This window comes from Eptatretus burgeri, chromosome 13 (genome assembly GCF_056783735.1).
Source record: "Eptatretus burgeri isolate ZD-2024b chromosome 13, Ebu_testis_v1, whole genome shotgun sequence".
Classification (NCBI taxonomy): Eukaryota; Metazoa; Chordata; class Myxini; order Myxiniformes; family Myxinidae; genus Eptatretus; species Eptatretus burgeri.
This window is the reverse complement of record NC_140973.1, coordinates 60,552,476-60,558,475: the sequence shown is the minus strand read 5'-3', so window position 1 is coordinate 60,558,475 and position 6,000 is coordinate 60,552,476.

The window sequence follows — 6,000 nt, the reverse complement described above, 5'->3', positions numbered from 1 at the left end:
GGGTGAATTTCCCCGGTAGTTGGACGGCGTGAGTACTTAGGTAAATTGGAGTTAGACAAGTGGACCGTCACGCCGTCAAAATATTGGCGAACTTCGGTCCGATAAGGGACCCGTCGGCTCCAGAGTTATCCGGGGTGACGACCTATACATTCCGGTTTATCGGCGGAGTCGACCCTGCAGCTCCATCTGGTGGTCATGCTTGCAGCAGATACCTGGCCCCACAACGGTATTTATAAAATCCTCAATTTTCATCCGATTGACTTGAAATTTCAAGAGGATTAATATTTCAGGTCACTGAATTCAACCACCAATTATTTTTGAGGTCAGCATAGACCAAAAGGTCAACATAGTCCCAAGATCAACAACTCAGTTGGTATTTCTAAAATCCTCAATTTTCATCCGATTGACTTGAAATTTTAAGAGGATATATATTTCAGGTCACTGAATTCAACCACTAATTATTTTGGCCGTTCACGTTGGCCAAAAAGTCAACATAGGCCGAATTTCTAAAATTGTCAATTTTCATTCGATTCACTTGAAATTTGAAGAAGAGTTGCATATTTCGTCATTGAATTCAACTGCCCATTACTTTTGAGGTCAAATTTGTTTTATGGATTTTGCAAGTATCGTGCTCTGCATGACATCTTCATCTTGTTTGTCTGTCTGCCTGTCTTTCTGTGTGCAGGATATCTCAAAAAGTTGTGGATGGATCTGAATGAAATTTTGTGGGCAGGTTGGGTGTGTAACAAGGACGAACTGGTTAGATTTTGGTGAAGATCGAGATCCGGATCCGAGGACTAGAATTTTAAAAGTGATTCCTCACTATTGAGAGATTGGGCCAAAGATAATATATAGCACAATATCTCAAAAAGTTGTGGATGGATCTGAATGAAATTTTGTGGGCAGGTTGGGTGCACTGGTTAGATTTTGGTGAAGATCGAGATCCGGATCCGAGGACTAGAATTTTAAAAGTGATTCCTCACCATTGAGAGATTGGGCCAAAGATAATATATAGCACAATATCTCAAAAAGTTGTGGGCAGATTCGGACGAAACTTGGAGATGTTGGGTGTGTGAGAAGGAAGAACTTTCAATGTTGGTGAAGATCCGGATCTGATAAATTTTTTAAAAGTGATTCTTCACCATTGAGAGACAGGGCTAAACTAATATACATATAGCATAATATCTCAAAAAGTTGTGGACGGATTCGGATGAAATTTGGTGGACGTGTTGGGTGTATTGCATGGACTAATTGGTTCGGTTTTGGTGAAGATCCGAATCTGCATCTCGATACGAGAATTATTTAATCTTTGAAGTGATTCTTCACCATTGAGAGATTGGGCCAAAACGATATATATATATATATATATATATATATATATATATATATATATATATATATATATATATATATATATATATATATATATATATATATATATATATATATATATATATCATAATATTTCAAAAATGTATTCGCTCGATATGTTCTCGTGGATCCAGCATTATGTGGCAGAGGTATGCGCTCGACTGAGTGCCCTTCTAGTCATACATACTTTGACTAAATTTTGATTTTAGTCTCTCCACCCAGGTTCAAAATATTAAATAATCCTGTCTGCAGACCATGCATCTGAGCAGGTTGAAATTTAAATTGTATATTTCCCATGCCTACTTAATCATAACTGTGATGCTTAACGTCGCTTGATGAAGCAGTTGAAGAGAGAGAATTTTAAATAGATTTTTGTTTAATCCAATATGGCTGCCAGACTGACCTATTAATTACTCGTGAACACCCTGGTATCCACACGGCTTGGGGAACATGTGGGTGAAGTTTCTCCTCTATCTGTCAAGCTGTTCTGGTGATGGAGATTTTTCAAGATTTATCCTTTAAAAAAATCATAGCTGTCAGACCATGTGACCGATAGTATCAAAGGTGGAGAACTTTTTGTTCCTCGTGGATAGATGATCATACCTGTAAAGTTTCACCTCGATCTGTTCAGCCGTTTTGGAGAAGAAGATTTTTGAAGGTTTCTTTGTTAAAAACAAATCAACTGCCAAACCACTTGACTGATGACATCAATTCCCCCCCCCCCCCCACATACAATTTAGCCCTAGATGACCCTCAAAAATTTTCATACTGATCAGATAAAGTGTTCGACATATGCAGTTATGACATCATAATGAAGCCACCTATGAGATCACCAAAAAGTTCACACTTGTTTCCCTTTGGGAGTACTTGCCATGTGCCAAGTTTCAATTTTTTTTCCTTTGAGGGGTTTCAGAGATGGAGGTCCAAAGTTTTTCCCTTTTTTCCAACATGACTGCCACACCATGTTAGGGGTCGGAGAGCCGAGTGGAGCCCGAAGTCTGGAGAGAGTCAGTCGGAGAAAGCCAAGGAGCTGCGTGGACAACACAGCTGGGGAGAGCTTGCCAGCATCAAGGCAGTCTGAGGTGATCGGACCTCGGCGCGGTTCGCGAATCGCTGAGGAACGGACGGGGTCTTGGAGCATTCGACTCTTATAGAGCATCAACTCTGACAGAGCACTAAAAGACCCGTTCGTTCCTATCAACCGCGTTACCGGCCAGGGCCCAGATCACCTCGGGGCGCAAGGCCGCAATCAGGCGCGGCTGTCCTAGTGGCCATGGGAAACGGACGTCACGACCTGCCCATCGTCGCAAGGCCGCAATCAGGCGCGGCTGTCCTAGTGGCCATGGGAAACGGACGTCACGACCTGCCCATCGTCGCAAGGCCGCAATCAGGCGCGGCTGTCCTAGTGGCCGTGGGGAAGCAGACGTCGCGACCTGCCCATCGTCGCACCACGAGGGTGCAGGTAAGCCGCATCGGTCTCGCGAGCCCATTCGGTCAACCAAGGCTCACACACTATAAAGGTCCACGGACCCTGTCTGCCACTCTCGTCTATGAGAGTGGCCCTTTCCTTCCTTTTGAGTGAATCTTGTGGCGCCGTGTCCTGACAAGTAAAAACTGCCTAAGTGACTGTACATTTATTAATTATATTCGGTCGTAGTGCTTTTCCTTTGTATACGTCACGTGATTGCTTTTGTTTGCCTGCATGATTGACTGTATATGTGTACGTGTAAAATGAATGTGCTTTGTTTGAATGTATCCCGTTCGTAGCGTCCTCTTTCCCCTATTGAAAATGCCATCTTGCATCATGGAATAAATAGTGGCGTTTCAAACACCCATTAAATAGAATCGGATCCGGCGAGGACGGCGATAATACCCGCTCTGTTATCACTGCAGAAAGGAACGGACCGCTTAAGCGGTTCGTGTCCCAAGCCGACCTGCGTCGAGGTACGGCTGCCTGGTCGGATCCCCGCGCAGGTTCTTAGGTATATCGAATTCGGCGAGTGACCCTATCTTGCGCGGGTAGACAATTGGCGCGGCCGTGGTGGGGTTGAAGACCCACCCTTGTCAGGGTTCCGGCGTTAGCTCCGGAAAGTCACCATGAATTGTCCGTCCGGTGGGCGAGCTGCTACTATTTGTGGAAAGCGGCAGTTCGCACGCCGGTGGGCGCGAATTCGTAACAGTATATATATATATATATATATATATATATATATATATATATATATATATATATATATATATATATATATATATATATATATACACTATACAGGGTGGCCTGAAAGTCACTTTACCCCTTCCCAGTGAAGCATTGTTCTTGAACTCTCTTAATATACAGGTTTTATTGTACAGTACTTACAATAATTAATTTGTCATTGTATCTGTATGTGCTCCATCATTCTTCTGAGTCAGGGTTTCCGCATACCATAGTGGGCGAGGGCAGAGAGGAAGGGACGGAGGGAAGTGCGAGAAATTTATCAGGGGTAAAGTAACTTTCGGGCTAGCACATATATATATATATATATATATATATATATATATATATATATATATATATATATATATATATATATATATATATATATATATATATATACACATCTACACACACACGCACACACACACACACACACACACACACACACACACACACACACACACACACACACACACACACACACACACACACACACACATATATATATATTCAGCATATCAAAAATAACTCTCCAACTCTTCATGGAAGATACTGTGGGATCTGTAATGTCCACCAACCGTTGCAGGTAGACAGGACACCCTGCTTAACATCGATCCATGGGACGACACGCTTTCTGATGGAATGCTTCACCTGTGAAGAATCGAACCACGAATCAAAATATTTACAGGAAAGTGCATTTTGCTCTCATATTGAAATGCACATTAACTTTTCAACCCCTTACCTCTGCTACTGAAAGCGGATGGAAGTTACGTTTTTCACACCTGTTTGTCTATTTGTCTGTCTGTTTGTTTGTGAGCATGATGTCTCAAAAGGTTATGGATGGATTTGAACAAAACCTGGTGGACAGGTTGAGTGTGGGACAAGGAAAAATTGATTCGATTTTGGTGAAGATCCAGATGTGGATCCTGATGATCCTGATCCTGATGATCCAGATGTGGATCCTGATGTACTGTGTACGGTTTTTAATTTTCTAAGTGATTCTTCACCATTGAGAGATGGGTCCAAAAACTATATGTAGCATGATATTTCAACATATATATAGTGGATGAGTTGGGGAGGTGACAAGAATATGATTCGATTTTGGTTCAGGTCTGGATCCAGATCCGGCCTATCAGCGGGATACAAAACGTAAACTGTTCAGCCTGGCTGAATAATCTCAGACAGATTATGAATTCAAGCCTTTCTGGACATTGATTATATAATTTCAAGTGAACGATTCTCAATGTACAGAGCAAAGAGGGATGGGCACAAGCCCTGACTAATCGAGTATCAAACCAAATTCCAACCTTACAGCTTGGTGGGAGGAAATACCTGAGGAAGACATATTTCAGATGTGATCACCAGGTGACTCAAGGTATGATTTACGGAGTAAATAGATGAGTGTGTACGCGCTCTACCGAGTGCCGTTCTAGTTGCTTGTTATTTTTGAGTTTGACCATGTCGGTATAAGGTCGTGTTTTCCAAGTGTGATGCAGATTCAAACACGTTCTCGTCGTTAAAAAAGCATTTGAGATTTGTCCAACTTGCTCATGAGACATCACTTGCACAATTTCACTTCAGTGTGATGCATTTTTCCCCAGGAATGGAACTGATGGCGAATGTGTTATTTCAGACTCCGTGTTTTCAACTTCGGTCCATAACATGAAACCGTGCTCGTTCTTGGCTCTTCTCTGACCTTTGGGGGAATCCGCTGTATGACTCGCACCAAGGCAGCATCGTGGTTAAGCCAGGAGGGTGCTCACAGCACACTTACCTTTGAGCTCTATAGCCCAGGTCCGGTTCGTGACCCGAATATATGCTTCACTGGCAGGTCGTTCCATCACTAAGTGTTCCGTCTGTCTCTTGGATGGACGTTAAGCCAGCTGTCCCGTCTGCCAGCATTAACTGGTTGACGTTAAAGATCGAATGGCGTCTTCAATGAAGAGTCGTTGAGATACCTCCAGCACACCTAACAAATTACAAATTCCTGCCAAAAATCAACTGCAATCAAATGTCAGGCCTGTACTGGCCAGCTAGTTCTTGAAAAAAACTTTTTTTACTTGTCCACCCCGGAAGAGATGTGAATAATTAGTGCCATTGAAGTAGTAGTAGTAGTAGTCGACCACGGTAATATCATCGTCAAAACATCAATACGATTGCACTTCATGATATTTTCCTGTCTCATAGAGCTATGTCAGCCTGACTTGATAAAATTTACAAAGTTATAATTAACTTCCACCTTGGGTCTCTAATATATGTTTCATAAATTTACAGGAAGTCCTGGCCTGGCTGCCAAAACCCAATCGCCTTTGGGTCATGTTGGATTCCAAAGAGTGGTGGGAACAAGTTCTGTTTTATCGACAGGAAGAAGGCAGCCAGTGAGTCATTCGCACGGGATGAAGGACAACATCCAAACACAAACTGAAGAGTAA